The following is a 16,919-nucleotide window of genomic DNA, read 5'->3' on the forward strand; positions in this document are numbered from 1 at the left end:
TCCAGGGACGGACTGAGCCAGCCCGGGCCCCCCCACCACGGGGCCCTCGGGCAATGACCGAATGACCGAATGGTCAGTCCGCCCCTGGAACTTGGTAATGTGAAGGGTTAATAACTCCTAAAAGCAAGTCTGGCTCCAAATCAAGAAAAAAGATTTATTATTGCATATATATATATGGGGCACACTTCATACATTAAAAGCATGTATATTGGTGAGTGTTCCGATTTGGACTGAGCCACGTCTGGATTTTTATACCCTTTTCAGTGTTAACACACCCAAACTTCATATCTGCTTATCTGGTTATCTGTGTCTCCCATTCTGTTGTGACGTACAAATGTGACTTGACAATCACCATACTTAACATACAATTTGCTTACAATACATAATATATTATCTCATACTGCTAACACCTAAAATGTTATCTGTAGGCTTCCAATCCTCTAATGTGCGTGTCAGAAACTGTCACGCCAGTCTGCAATGCTGACAGTGAAATACTGAATTGCCAACTTGTAACTCAGCATTTGCTGTGCAACACGGAATATACTTTTTAATACAAAACAGAAATATATAGTGATACAGCATGATCAATTAATTCCCTATACAGCTCCCCCCTTTGATCATTGCCGATCACTAGTCTTCATTCCTTCCCACCAGCCTGAAAGAGACAAGAACCAAAGGTGTGTCAGATAGAGGACCCTTCACGACATCTATCATCTTGTACATGGAGATGCAAGAATATAAGTCCCCCATTCTCACACACTCATCCTCATCTACAGACTTCCTGGTGTAAAGGAAGGTTACAATACTTTAGCTCCTTACTATGCTCCTAAGTAATAGACTCCCGTCCATTCCCTCTCCTCTACCGACATTCACGAGCTGGAGTAGCCATGCCCATGAACTGGGTAAATGTTACCCTCAAAGAGCTGGAATTAATAAGACGGAGTCACTCAAGCAAGCTTAAATTTCATTTAGCCATTGCACACTCTAACTAAAATTCACATCCCCCCTTTTATCAGACACAACTCCACCATCTGTCTTAAATTAGATACAAAAATGCAATTCCCTTCATTACTCAGGTGAACCCCATCATCTCGGAAGAGATCAAGCTGTTCTCCTTCCAAAGAATAATTATGGTACATACATCCCTTTTCTCTCCATAGAAATCTCTGACATTATTTATTCTCCTTCCCCTCCATTTTGCTCCCCGGCTCCAACAGGGTCGGAGAACAATGGAAGAAAATATCAGAATAGTGTCAGGATAATACTCTGAAAGCCACCTCAAATCCTCTTTTATCCAGGAAATCAATCCCAAATTACTTTTTCTCCCTACGTCATTACCACCTAAGTGGATGATAATGCCAAAAGGAGTAGGACAATGATCAGCCGCTTCCCCTAAGAATGGCTTCAAGGCCCTCCAGCGCATTCCCCTAATACCACCCCAGGATACTTTTATCTGACTGGGATCACACCCCAAATTTTCCATCCCCATCTGTAATGCCTTCTTCTCGGCCCAATGTATATATGAATGTCCCACAACCCAAATTTCCCGTATAGTCTGTTCATCCTCCAATATTTGAAGTGAGTCATCAGCATGAACAGACTCCGTATTCACGTCCACGGGCTCTTCTGAACTGGGTAATGAACTTGGTCCGGCAACACAGTTTAATTGTTCTAGTTCAGAGTTCTTGGTAGGGATCGTAGGGCTTAGAGAATTTCCAACTGCTTCGTACATCATCCGTTCAAGTGATTCCTCATTTCCAGATTCAAATTCTAATTCAGGCATTTCTGTTTCATCATTCCAGCAAGATGGGCAACTGCAAGGACCATCAAACACGGAATATAGGTTTGGCATTTGTCTTTCTGCCATTTTCTTCCTTTGGGAAAGCAAAAGAAACATCTGAGATTTTCTTATCAGGTTTTATCTTTACCTTACACATTGCTGCACATGCACACATGACTATCTTAAAACATATGTACAGACATAACACAGCTCCCAGGATGACCCCCACAATTTTTAGTAACCCTATCAAGAAGGTTTTAAACACTTCTCCTATTCCTTTGAACCAGGATAAAGGGTTTAACCAGGACAGCCATCCCCCTCCCCATTCTGATAAATCCAACGTATGGTTAGAAATATTCTGCACTTTCCCTTGCAGTTCTCCTGCTGCCTCTAAATGTTTTTCTACATCATAGCTATTGTCAATTATATATGTACAACATTCTTGTTCAATAACTTTACACAACCCTCCTTGTGAAGCAAACAATATGTCTAATCCCATATGGTTAGCAATCACCTGTCTTCGGATCTCTATTAGCTCATCCGTTTCTTCCTTTAGGGCCTCTAAAACATGTCCCAACATTATGTTAGTAGCATTAGCATAATCATTCAACCTATTAGCCATTTCATGTCCCCAGCCTGTGAATGAGGGGGCATAAGTCCATGTTTTGAATGCCTCCCCGAACAAAGACACTGAATACTTTTTCCCTATTCGTTCTATTTCTTTCTGTGCTGTTGTGGTAACTGTGTACACCTTATCTTCTGCAGATCTTTTAAGTCTTTTCCCTTTATGTAATTCTAATAATTCTGTAGTATTAACAACTCTAGTGGTGTAAATCAGCCTAGCAAGTACACAAGTACCATTTGCTTTTACTGGTAGCCACTTATAGGCCTTCCGGCCACATACATAATAATATGAGGCTGGCAGGACTCTAGCTTCTATGCTTATGTGATGAATTGTTAATTGGGAATCGACTATTTATTTTAAAGAATGATTGTACATATTTAAGTCAGTGAACTCATAATCCTTCTCACATTCATCATTTATATTCAATTCCTTCAATGTCCTCTTTAAGGTCTCATTAAAGCAATTAGAACAATCCTTGAGGCACTGACACATAGTTTGATTTTCTATGTTGAAACAACCATTTACCACAACCTGAACATTCCCAGGGTCTTGATAATAATGTGTAATCCCCGTTTCAATCCTTTCTGGATCCACACTATGGTTAAGAATTAGTCCTATTCCTTTTCCCGATATTCCCTGCACCAACAACCCTTTTTCTTCTACCAGTTTCCAAGGTTTCTCAGCTAAGGTACTATTTGCTGTCTCTTTTGTCAGTAATGCATAAAATAAATTGGGATCTGTAACTGCTAGAGCTACTATAGGTTTGTGTCTAACACTTGGGGGAATCATAGAACACACCCAACAGTTAGAAAGATTGAATTGAGTACTGATCACCTCATGTAGATGGATCATCCTATTCAGATAGGTTTGACCATCCACAAGCGTACACCATGCGACACTCAGCAGCAGCAAACTCCTCCAGGCACTCATGATCCTTCATCGGGTAGTTTTAAACACAGCACAATTCCTCGTTCAGTGTTCCTGCAATGACTAGAGAGATATGATCACATTCTGAGCAGTGTCTTGCTGAGGACACAGAATCCTTAGGCAGGAGAACTAGTCCTACTGCTCAGATACAATTGCAGCATGTACACGTTTACAATGTGAAGCATGTATCCAAGTGTCCCTGTTTTGCAGCTTTACTGCTGTAGCTGTAGTAAGCAACACTTGATAGGGTCCTGTCCACCTGGGATCCAGACCCCTCCTCTGATGCTTCTTCACCATTACCCAGTCACCTGGCTGCAGGTCATGAGTTCCTTCAAGGGTATCTGGGTCTGGAAGAGATGAATATACTTCCTTGTGCAATTGATTTAAATGCCTGTGTAACCCGATGACATATTCAGTGAGTGACCAGTAGGACTTTGCCAAAGCCCGTGGATAGTATAAGCCCGTTTTTGGTACTGACCCAAATAATATTTCATAGGGAGAAAGTTTCCCTTTCTGTTTTGGTGTAGTCCTCAATGCAAACAAAGCTATAGGCAAACCTTGTAACCAATTTAGTCCTGTCTCAGCTGTAATCTTGCTCAACTTGGCTTTTAATAGCCCGTTGTATTTTTCTATTTTACCACTAGCTGTGGGATTGTATGGAGTGTGCAAGCGTTGCTCGATGTTGAAGGCTGAAAGTACCTCTTTCATTACCTGTCCAGTAAAGTGACTTCCTCTATCTGACTCCAAAGTCTCAAAGACCCCATATCTACACACTACTTCCTGTATCAGCTTCTTTGCTGTTGTTGTGGCTGTGGCCTTTTGTATAGGCCATGCCTCCAGCCAGCCAGAGAAACAGTCCACACACGTAAGCACATACTCGTATAAACCTATCTTAGGTAACTGTATGTAGTCTATTTGTAATCTCTGAAAGGGGTACAAAGCTCTTGGGATGTGAGCTTGAGGTGTTTTTACCCGTTTTCCTGGATTATATTGTGCACAAATCAAACAAGCCTGGCAATACTGTTTAGCATTTTCCTCAATGCCTGGCGCATACCACAATTTACATATTAGATCAACCATCCCTCCTTTGGCTACATGAGAAGGGAGATGTGCCATAAAACAAAGAGAAGGGTACATTGAAGGAGGAGCACATGGCCTCCCATCCTCATGGAGCCAAACACCTGTAACCTCATTGTAATGACAATTGTTCTTTTTCCACTTATTGATTACCTCACGAGATGCCGCACTTTGCAATTGTTGTAGAGTTTGGATGTCTGTGTCCCCTTTCAGGAAATACACTTTCTCATCCTCACTCACCACCAGGGGGAGCAAGGCAGCTGCTTTAGCCGCCTCATCTGCCCTTCGGTTGCCCATTGCAATGGCATCTGTCGCTGTTGTGTGAGCCTTCACCTTGACCACTGCAACTGCAGCGGGCAAAATGATGGCTTCAAGTAGGGCCTTCACCTGAGTAGAGTTTTTAATGGGCTTGCCCTGTGATGTTAAGAAATTCCTAGTTTTCCACAGAATTAGAAAATCATGCACGGATCCATGAGCATAACGTGAATCAGTGTAAATATTCACTGTCTTACCTTCTGCCAATTCACATGCTTTTATCAAGGCCTCCAACTCAGCCACCTGGGCTGAACAATGATTTGGTAGAGCCTTCTGGAAAATAACTTTTTCCTGATCTACCACAGCCAGACCAGTGACAGGAGAACCTTTCTCAGTATAATACCTGGAACCATCTACCCATAGTTCCAGCTCTGGGTTCTCCAGGGCAAAATCCTGTACCGTCACTGGGGGCTCATAGTAGGTCTCAGTTGTGTGACAACAATCATGTACCTCCTCCACTGGAGTAGGCCGATTAGGTAACAAAGTAGCTGGGTTTAAAACATTACACCTCTTAATGATAATATTACTTGGCGTAAGCAAAGCCAGCTCATACTTAGTTAACCTTGCAGCCGATAAGTGTTTTGTGTTAAGCTGTCCCAGAACCTGCTCCACTGCATGGGGGACCATAAGAATCAAGGTATTCCCCAACACAATGTCAGCAGTTTTCTCTACTAACATGGCTGCCGCTGCTGTGGCCTTGACACAAGGTGCTGCTGTTGAGATCACAGGATCAAGAGGCTGGGAATAATATCCCACAGGTTTGTGCTTATCAGCAGATTTTTGTGTTAACACTCCAGATGCCTGATTACCTGATTCATGACAGAACAGGTAAAAGTCCTTTTTATAATCTGGAAGCGATAATGCCGGAGATGCCATTATAGCTTCCTTTAATGCCTCCACAGCCTGTGTCTCCTCAGCAGACAACTCAAAATGCACAGCCTTACCTGAAGTTAAAGCATACAGTGGTTTAGCTACTTGAGACATGTTAGGTATCCATTGTCTGCAATATCCAACCAAACCCAAAAATGCTCTTAGAGACCTTTGATTTCTCGGAAGAGTGTATGAGCGTATCACCTCTTTTCTTTCAGAGGTTAAATGTTTACCTCCCTTAAAGATACAGTGCCCCAGGAAGACAACCTTGTCCTGGCACCACTGTAGCTTATCTTTAGCCACCTTACAATTCTGCTCAGCTAAAAATTTCAGCAAACTCAAAGAAGCCATTTCACAAATTTCCCTGGTCACTGCTGCCAAGCATAGGTCATCCACGTACTGAAACAGTGTGACCCCTGGTGGCGCCTGCCATTGGTCCAACACCTGTTTCAATGCTTGATTAAAACAGCTTGGAGAAATGGATAAACCTTGGGGAAGGCGGAGCCAGGCGTATTTCTTTTGATCAAAGGTAAAACTGAACAGGTGGACACATGACTCATCCATTTTTACACTAAAATATGCATTTGCCAGGTCAATCACAGTGAAACAGCTGGCATCACTGGGAATACCTGACAGTAAAGTGTAAGGATTTGGCACAATTGGTACATCAGTTTCTATTATCTTGTTTATAGCCCGCAAGTCATGTACCATCCGGTACTTAACTGGAGCATTCTTATCTGTAGGTTTCTTTTTTACTGGATATAGAGGAGTATTGCATGGGGAGCTCATTTCCTGCAACACTCCCTTCTCCAGGTATATTCTTATTTGGTCCCTGATACCCTCCAGTTGCTGATAGGAGAGAGGATACTGAGGTAGTTTTGGTAAAATGGATCCTGGTTTTACCTTTACGCTGACTGGAGTCACATTTAGGAGGCCTATGTCTTCCTTGGACACTGCCCAAAGTGACTCAGGTACGTCCAGCAAAGCTGGAGATGAGTTAGATGGTCTTGGGGCAGCCACCAAAACATGGAGACTGTCACACACATCTTGCTCTATTTCAGTCAGCGGAGAGGTAACAAAGACCCCTTCAGGAGTGTAACTGATTGTACACTGTAATTTTGACAATATATCTCTCCCCAGTAAGTTACACGGCACGGTATCAGACAGCAAAAATGTAGATTGTAATGTAACATCTCCAATCCTCACCGTCAGAGGGACAGTTTCTTTTAGAGTTGTTACAGCACCATCCAAACCAACCACTGTCCTTTCACCTGAGTGGGGGAGGGGTGGGGTGCATTGGGAAGACAGGACGGTTTTTGACGCCCCAGAATCGATTAGGCAGGTGAGCTCATTATAATAGGGCATCTCTGCCAAAGTCATTTTTACAAAAGCATCATCACCATCAGTTTCAGATATTACTGACAATACTGGGGCCTCTGCCCGTCAATCCCCTTTTCCCCATGCATCCCTGCCATTTCTCCTGGGTGCTCGGCAAAATCTAGCAATGTGGCCAGGTTTCTGGCAGTTGAAACACACACCCCTGGTCTTTGATCTCTCCTCGTCCCTCCCCTTTCCGCCCTGTGGGGCTTCTGTGGGTGGGAGGTAGGAGAGCAACACTTTTTGTGGCTTTCTTGCCTCCATGTCATCCATATTCTTTTGGATATGGGATGCCACTGAGGTCAGAGCTTGTAGGCCCATAGTCTTCCACTCAGGGTAACGGGTGGTTAACTTTTCCTGAACAGATTTCTTCAAACCTGTACCCCACATGGTAACAATCATTGAGGCCAGGGCTGGACTATCTGGATCCTGCCCAGTCTCCATGACTGCATTCCTAAACCTATCAGTGTATTGATGCACTTCCTCCTTACTTTCTTGTGACATAGAACTCACCTTATTCCAGGAGGCCGCTGGGAAAATTTTTCCTATGTTTTCTTTTAATTTTTCACATTCTGCCAATGCCAATTCTGGTGAGTCATCCCTGGTAATTCCCAATTCTGATGGTTTAATCAAAGCTGCTTCTTGTACGATAAGGTCTGTATCGCTCGAACCTGCTATACTTTTAATTATTCGCAAAATGTCCCCCCAGTTTGCTCTGTAGCTTGTAGCTATATTGCACAGCTGTTTAGCAAACAGATGAGGACTATGCCTGGGCTTGGGGATTGTATTTAAAAAGGTATTCATTTCCCCAGGAGTCCAGGGCATATGGTGAATGATAATCCCTGTCAATTCACCGTTACCATTGTAAGCTTTCTGCTCTCTTACTGGTAATACATTTCCTGCCCCCCTTCGTGTAGAAGTTATTACTTCCTCATCACTCTCTGAGTCAGGGGGAAGAGGGGGGTAAAGCCTTTCCTGCTGCATACTTACCCCTTGTACTGGTGTCATCCTGATCCTACTTACCTCTAGCGAATCGTCTGTACTCATCAGCCTGGATGGAGGCATGCTACTCCACCCTGGTGACTGATACCAGTTTTTACCCATAGGTGTATCTGGTATACATCCATGCATCACCTCCTCTCCCATTGGCGCAGATGCTTCTATAGCACCTCCCCCAAAAGGGGTAGATGATGTGATATATGGTGGTGGGGACTTACTGCTAGACACTAGCTGGTCAGAGACAAGCCTACTTGGGTCTCTGATGAGTGTCTTTGCCAACATGTGTGTATTTGCAATCATCTCTTCTGATAACTCACCTTCCTCCTCCGATATTTTCGGCAGTGTAGCAATTAGGACTTTAGCTGTTTTACCATATGCTTCTGCCTCCCATCTCGCCCATGCTGCAACTTCATTAGGTTCAGTCATCCTACTCTTAAAATTATGATGCAGAGCTGCCCAGGTTCGGACGTCATAATTACCCTGTATTGGTACTGGCCAATCCGTTACTTTTGCCAAACTGTGCCATTTCTTTAGGTACTTTACCACCCATTTCCCATAACGGGCCTTAACTTCCTCCCGGGGTGTCAATGGCGCCCCATAAACCTTAGTACCTCCTCCCACCTGATTCCCCATTACTGGATTGTCAGTGAGGTTCCAGTGATTTTCCTATGGGAGTTGGCCACCTCCCCTTGCGCTTTCTTCCACTGAAAGCACGCCCTCACCCCCTACTTGGAATGAGGCTATATCCCAGGGTCAATTTGCCCTTTTCTTAAACTGGACTATTATGGCACAGCTTGTCACAGTATGAATTGGAGGTCACAAACAGGGAAACCACGTTGCCTATCCCTCCAGATTTTTAACATTATACACACCACAAATATTGTAATATAACAGATGAACAGTGTATCTGCTATAACCCCAAGTTGCTCACACTCATTGCTTGGGCACATTAGCAAGACTATGCAATCTTATTTATTCTTCCCCTTGTAGAGTTTTGTGCTCTGGGGTTATGATTTTCTCTCTTGGTCTAAGCAAAATTGTTGCCAACAGTAGCCAAGCAATTGCCCCTAGTAACACCGTTAATATTTAAAATACAAACAAAGAATTTGCACATGGATTACCAGTATCATTCATTTAGGCAAAATTTTACTTTACTCTATGAAATCCTGTTAATAGACACCCATTTATACAAGGTAGCTGTTAATACATTTCAGTTAGTATGCATGAATATCAATACTTAGTATAGCTTATGACATATAGACAATACACTGTTATTCAGAAGGCACCTGTGACGTCTCAAGCATCAAAGCGGCATCATACATGTATGAGCTTCACCCTCGGCTATAAACCTGGGCCTTCCAGCTTTTGACGTTTTAGGCAACCCTCTTACTCACATAAAACAATTTAGTACTCTGCGTTAGTTAAACAACAACAACAACATGGACAAAACAAAACATAACATACCACCAATCTTGCTCAGGCTCTTTGATTGCGTTTTGACACAAGATCTGTTCTCCCTCTGGCCACACAAATACAATTTGACATAAGTGATTTTACTCACGTTTTTTAGGGCCCGTCTCACGGTAGTTGTAGGTCAGGTGGACTACAGATCCTTGTGTTCAGATGGCAATCCGAGGTCACCGCACCATTGATGTGAAGGGTTAATAACTCCTAAAAGCAAGTCTGGCTCCAAATCAAGAAAAAAGATTTATTATTGCATATATATATATGGGGCACACTTCATACATTAAAAGCATGTATATTGGTGAGTGTTCCGATTTGGACTGAGCCACGTCTGGATTTTTATACCCTTTTCAGTGTTAACACACCCAAACTTCATATCTAAATGGGGAGGGTAGTGCTGCGCTAATCAGTGGTGAATGGATAAGTGAATAAACAGGTGGGGGAGGGGAATGAAAGTAGGTGTAATTGAAATGAGGAGCAATATAGCCCAAATGGCATCAGCATAAAAATAAATATAAATGATCAGTGAACAATAACAGTAATGGTGCAAATCATATAACTACACAGGTTCCTCTTAATGTGATGAAATACACTATAAGTAATGGTGCAAAAAAAATCCCAGGTAACTGTGCTAAGTGACACTCCTATACTGGTGATAAACAGTCCATCAACAGAGTTTGAAAAATATTAGCAAAAAATATAAGTAAAATTTCAAAAGTCCAAGAAAGCAAAAGTGCAAGTGTAGGTCCGCAATATGGAGTGAGAGGAAAATGGGTATCCAGTGATCCTTTTAGGGTAAGTAAGGATGTCCCCTTACCTTACTGCTGTAAGGTAACAGCATATAGATCCAACCACATTAGATGGTTCACTCGATGGGCTCTGATCCAACAACGGCAGGTCCTCCTTGGAGTTCTCGTCCCAGATTGGTCAGTTTCTCGCCCCAAAGAAATAAAGCATCGATGGTGTGATACCGTTTTAAAAGTTTTAATTCTCAAAGAAAATAGACAGGGGTACTCACATAATCCAAAATACAATTGAGCATGTAAAAAAGAGGGGCAATCTGTCGCCAACGTCACCTCCGATACCTCTCAGTGGACTCATGCGCATTCGTCACTATCATGTGACTTCCTCAGGGCTCTGATGAGCCATCCATCCTGGGAAGCTCATAACTCCCGAGCGAGCCTCTTATACAAGGCATCTCGGGGGTACAGAGTATAGACTACGTTTTTTTTAATTGTGTAGAAGCTGACGCTGCTGCGGGCACCTCCAGGGACGGACTGAGCCAGCCCGGGCCCCCCCACCACGGGGCCCTCGGGCAATGACCGAATGACCGAATGGTCAGTCCGCCCCTGGAACTTGGTAATGTGAAGGGTTAATAACTCCTAAAAGCAAGTCTGGCTCCAAATCAAGAAAAAAGATTTATTATTGCATATATATATATGGGGCACACTTCATACATTAAAAGCATGTATATTGGTGAGTGTTCCGATTTGGACTGAGCCACGTCTGGATTTTTATACCCTTTTCAGTGTTAACACACCCAAACTTCATATCTGCTTATCTGGTTATCTGTGTCTCCCATTCTGTTGTGACGTACAAATGTGACTTGACAATCACCATACTTAACATACAATTTGCTTACAATACATAATATATTATCTCATACTGCTAACACCTAAAATGTTATCTGTAGGCTTCCAATCCTCTAATGTGCGTGTCAGAAACTGTCATGCCAGTCTGCAATGCTGACAGTGAAATACTGAATTGCCAACTTGTAACTCAGCATTTGCTGTGCAACACGGAATATACTTTTTAATACAAAACAGAAATATATAGTGATACAGCATGATCAATTAATTCCCTATACAGTAAGGAAAGAAGAAGTGATTGAAGGGGTGGAATGGTAAAAAAGTAGATACAGTAGGCTCAGGTGCAAGATTTCAATCCAGAAACACTCCTGCCGCTTGGCACTGATAAGCACCGATGGGCACTGATAAGCTGCACTAATGGGCACTGGTGAGTGTCAGGAAAGGTTCCATCTGCTGGTGCTATTTATTATTTGGCTCGCAGTACTGCGTTTCACCAGCAGGTGTCTCCTGGCAGTTTGGAACTGCCAGGAGAACTTCTCCCTGCTGGTGTTATATCACCTTTGGGACGCAGTACTGGTCTCCACCAGCGGATGGACCCTTGCAGTGTGGAGACGGCCTTTACTGCGCTCAGGTGTGACCTGAACTCAATTACCACACCTCTACATATACCCGGCGTGTGCAAGCATACCTCGCCCTGGTATCTTTCTACTAACCTGACCCTGCTATCCTGACTCTGCTTCTGATCCGACCTGATCCCTATCCTGGACTTCTGATCTGACCTGATACCTATCCTGGACTTGCCCTTCCTGCGTTCCCCTTTGCCCTGGATTCCTGCTCATTCCCCGTCCTCATCCATTTTATGATCTCCCTGTGTATGACCTCGGCCTGGCCTGTTTATGATTCCGGTATTCCCCATTACTGTACATATCGTCTTTAGCATCGTTTTTGTCACTGCTTGTTTATTCATTTATTGCACTGTGTTTGTTGGAGGTGACGGGGTGTTACCCCCTCTTCTTAATAAATTATTATTCTTACCTATATACGTTTTGGGTTTCCTCTTTTGCAGTCACATAGTCTGGTCTACCAGCTTTTCTGACAGTGAGGCTGCACTGATGGACAATGATAGACGGCACGATGGGCACCGATAGACGGTATTGATGGGCATTGATAGGTGGCACTGATGGGGAATGATAGGCGGCACCGATAGCTATGGCAGCCGCTTGCGATAATCAGAAGTGAATCCAGCAGGCTGGTTGTACTTAAGTTGATAGATTGATCAACTTGTTATATTTAGCCTGCCTATTAACGGTTCGATTTTTGGCCAGTTCCTGCTGAATTGGCCCATATTCGAACCATGTATGGCCTACCTTAACCCCTTAAGGACCACCCCATGCAGATATACAGCACCAGGGCGGCCTTCCAGGTTCATGATTGCGTGCACTGGGTCTGGGGCAATCAGTGGGTTCGGTGGTTCTCCAAGAAAGCAGTGTTCTGTGAGAGGGGAAGATGGAGATCTTGTGATTCGGTTTTCTATTTCCGCCCAGTCAAAGCACACGCCCCCCCCCCCCCACACACACAGTTAGAAAGCACCCCCTAAGGAGCACATTTAACCCTTTGTTCGCCCCTGATGTCAACCCCTTCTCTGCCAGTGAGAAGAAAAGTAACCGCTCAGATGAACCAAGGAACTTTTACTCACTGGATCCAAACCGTGGGTGCCGGCAATGCAATTAATGCAAAATTGAAGAGAAGAAGCTGGGACAGCTGCACTCCAAAAACGTTCCTTTTTATTAAAACTGGTCACAGAACATCACACGCCACAGCAAACAATCAGGAAAAGGCTAACGCATTTCTCACTGTGCTTCAGTGCTTATTCATGAATTCATGAATAAGCGCTGAAGCACAGTGCGAAAGGCGTTAGCCTTTTCCTGATTGTTTGCTGTGGCGTGTGATGTTCTGTGACCAGTTTTAATAAAAAGGAACGTTTTTGGAGTGCGGCTGTCCCAGCTTCTTCTCTTCAATTTTCCCTTCTCTGCCAGTGTCATTAGAACAGCGGCATTTTTTTAGCACTGATAACTGTATTGGTGTCACTGGTCCCCAAAAAGTGTCACTTAGTATCCATATTGTCCGCCGCAATGTAGTAGTCCTGCTAAAAAATCACTGATCACTGCTGTTACTAGTAAGAAATGTGTATTTGTGGGGGAAAAAGAACATAAAATGTGGGTACAGCATCACACGACTGCACAATTGTCAGTTGAAATAACACAGTGCCATATCGCAAAAAATGGTCTGGTCATGAGGGGGAGTAAAGAGAGGTGAAAGAGATTCTAAAGGCAGAAGGTTTTTTACCTTAATGCAGGGCTCAACATTTCAAGTCCTGCACTACTAGCCAGGCCTTAAGGGTTACTCGCCACCAGTTGACCCAACCAATCCCTACCCTGCACCACCCCTAATTCTGCCCCTAAACACACCCTCAAATTATCTCATGAAATGACACTTACATGTTTTATGCCTAATTAAGTTACAAAATTTATCAGTGCAGCCACACCTGTGCCCACCATTGCAGCCTCTGTCCCCTGTGCCCACCATTGCAGCCTCTGCCCACTGTGCCCACCATTGCAGCCTCTGCACACTGTGCCCACCATTGCAGCCTCTGCCCACCATAGCAGCCTCTGCCCACTGTGCCCACCATAGCAGCCTCTTCCCCACCATTGTAGCCTGTGCCCACCATTGCAGCCTCTGCCCACTGTGCCAACCATTGCAGCCTCTGCCCACCATAGCAGCCTCTGCCCACCATTGCAGCCTGTGCCCACCATTGCAGCCTCTGCCCACTGTGCCCACCATTGCAGCCTCTGCCCATTGTGCCCACCATAGCAGCCTCTGCCCACCATTACAGCCTCTGCCCACTGTGCCCACCATAGCAGCCTCTGCCCACTGTGCCCATCATAGCAGCCTCTGCCCACAATTGCAGCCTCTGCCCACCATTGCAGCCTCTGCCCACTGTGCCCACCATTGCAGCCTTTACAAGCTGTGCGTGGTTACACAGCCCCGCCTCCTGACCCCGTGCCTGTATCAGACTGACAGAATGCCAGTCCAATGCTGGGACGTGTTCTGTCTATATGATACAGGCACGGGGTCAGGAGCTGTGTGTAACCGCGAGTGGAGCGGAGGGAGCCGCAATGTAAAGTAAGCTGTAACAGCGGGTTATCAGCTATGTAATCCCACAGCTTTTCTCTTCCCCAGGGTGATTGATGGGAGAACGTCTCCCGATCAATCCCCGCATGCCGGCGGTACCCGCGCTCCCCCCCACTCCCAGCTCCTCGCCAGAAACAATTTTGCACTCGCAAAATGCGAGTGGGCGAGGGAAAATTTTGAGGCCTGCCTTAATGCATTGTGTGCATTAAGATAAAAAACATTCTGTGTAAAGCAGCCCCCCTAAGACTTTCCTGAGCCCCATAACCATCCAGCATTGCACGAGAGCCTCAGCTCTCCAGAGACTTTCCCTCCTCATTGGCAGTGTCAGGCTAGGAGCAGATAGCAGGTAACTAGGGTTGTCCCGATACCGATACTAGTATCGCTACCGATACCGAGCATTTGCCCGAGTACTTGTACTCGGGCAAATCCGCCGATGCTTCACCCGATACCTGTACAGTCAGGGTGATCAGTGCGGTGGGGGAGTAACAAGCACTGATCACCTTGTATAGGTTTAAAAGTCTGACAGCCGTTTCTCCACTTCTCTCTCTAACCAACCCAACCCCCCCCCTGAAATCAGGTGCTTGTAACTCTCCCACACACGATCACTGCTGACTGTCCCTGTATCCTCCTCCAGCCCCCTCCGTTCTGCTGCTCTCTCCCTCCGTGTCCCCCTCCGTGCTGCCCTCTCCCTCTGTGTCCCCCTCCTTCTTGCTCTCTCCCTCTGTGTCCCCCTCCATGCTGCTCTCTTCCTCTATGTCCCCCTCCATGCTGCTGTCTCCCTCTGTGCTGCTGTCTCCCTCTGTGCTGCTGTCTCCCTCTGTGCTGCTGTCTCCCTCTGTGCTGCTGTCTTCCTCTGTGCTGCTGTCTCCCTCTGTGCTGCTGTCCCCCTCCATACTGGTGTACCCCTCCGTACTGGTGTCCCCCTCCGTTCTCCTCCTCCACCCCCTCGATCTGTCAGCATGCAGAGCGGAGGTTGGAGCCGGTAAACCCGGCTCCTTACTTTTCCCGAATGTACAGAGTCAGTGTTCACATAACGGAAAAATCGTCTTCTCTCCATTCATTTTCAGTGCAGCTGAGGCTGCTAAAAAAGGGACTTGGGAATCTGTGTCTATAGTCCCTTTCCCTGTCTCAAAGGGGAGATGTGAGGAGTCCCCTGATATCTCACCAAAGCCCCCCAACAGGGCTGATAAAAAAAGAAAAAAATTGCAATAAATAATAAAAAAAATGTTGTAAAAATAAAATAAAAAAACACACTGACGCTGTCCACCCCCCCCCCCCCCCTTAAAAAATAAATAAAGCATTGTAAAAAAATATATATATTATAAAATAAATGGTAAAAAATACAAAAAATATAAATTGTAAAAAAAATACTGACACATGTGCCACTGTCACATGAGATTAAAAAAAGTATCAGTAATCGGTACTTGAAAAAAAGTATCGGTACTTGTACTCGGTCTTAAAAAAGTGGACAACCCTACAGGTAACAGTTCAGATCTGTTGATTATGCAAAGTGTTCAATCAACAAGAGCACAAACCATGAGCAGGTCTAAGCAAAGCAGGTCAGCTGGAACTTGTAGTTCACTGCTGCAGATGAAGGTAGAGGTTGGCTGGTGCTTGTGGTTTACAGCTGCAGATGTAACAGGAGGTTGGCTGGTGCTTGTGGTTCACTGCTGCAGATGTAATAGGAGGTTGGCTGGTGCTTGTGGTTCACTGCTGCAGATGTAATAGGAGGTTGGCTGGTGCTTGTGGTTCACCGCTGCAGATGTAACAGGAGGTTGGCTGGGCAGCCAAGTTGTAATTCTGAGTCTGGCGCTACAGTAGAGGCAGGCAAAGCATAGTCTACACAAGCTGGTTCATACACAGGTAGATCAGAGTCCAAACGGTACCGAACCAGAAGCGAGCAAAGCAGGGTGAAAACTACCTGGGTCATACACTATATTTACAAAGCAGATATCAGCAGCAGCCCACAAGGTAACAACGCTATCATGAGCACTAGTGGTATACTGATACAGGTGATTTAAAGATGAGCTGGCCAATCACCGTTGTTTCACACGCAGTAAGACATGGAGGAGAAAGAGGGGACAGGGCCAAACTGCGGCTCTGTAACTGAATGGACACACAGTGTAACGACTCGGGAACTAGCCTGTTTGGGTGCCTGCAGAGCAAGCCACTTGCTCTGGGGGCACTGAGAAGGAGGGAGGGAGGGGCCAGGTGCGCTGGTGGGGTAACCGAGAAGAGGTAGATTGGGGCTGCTCTGTGGAAAACCACTGCACAAGTGCACAGAGTAGATAAGTGTGACATGTTTATTTTTATTTTTTAAACAAACCAACATCACTTTAAATTCTTGTGCATGAGACACATCTCTTATAACTCTCTTTCTCCACCCACACTAAAATAACCAGTTCGGCAGATCAAGCTGATTAAACAGCACTTAGAAGGGCTGTAAGACTCAGAAGACTTCTCAATAAACCCTGTTAACTGCTTTATCATAAGATTTCCAGTAAAGCACTAAACCTATTCTATAGTACCATGACTAGAGTTTGGGGTCGTTCATCTTCAGATTTGGAGTTTCTTTATAACTATTGAAAAATAGTTGTTAAAACATTCTTTGGTCTGTTTTTTTTCGCATATGGCTATTTGGATGTATGAAAACCCATTAGCAGGATGTCGCTTAAGCTGGCCATACATGGATGAAAATTCAGCC

The 16,919-nt window shown here is 44.8% G+C and overlaps 1 protein-coding gene across 1 annotated transcript in view; it reads left to right on the forward strand.

The window, feature by feature from the left end:
* SPTBN2 (spectrin beta, non-erythrocytic 2) overlaps positions 1-16,919 on the forward strand; it is a 904,339-nt gene that overhangs the window by 128,387 nt on the left and 759,033 nt on the right.

This window comes from Rana temporaria, chromosome 11 (assembly GCF_905171775.1).
Source record: "Rana temporaria chromosome 11, aRanTem1.1, whole genome shotgun sequence".
Lineage (NCBI taxonomy): Eukaryota > Metazoa > Chordata > Amphibia > Anura > Ranidae > Rana > Rana temporaria.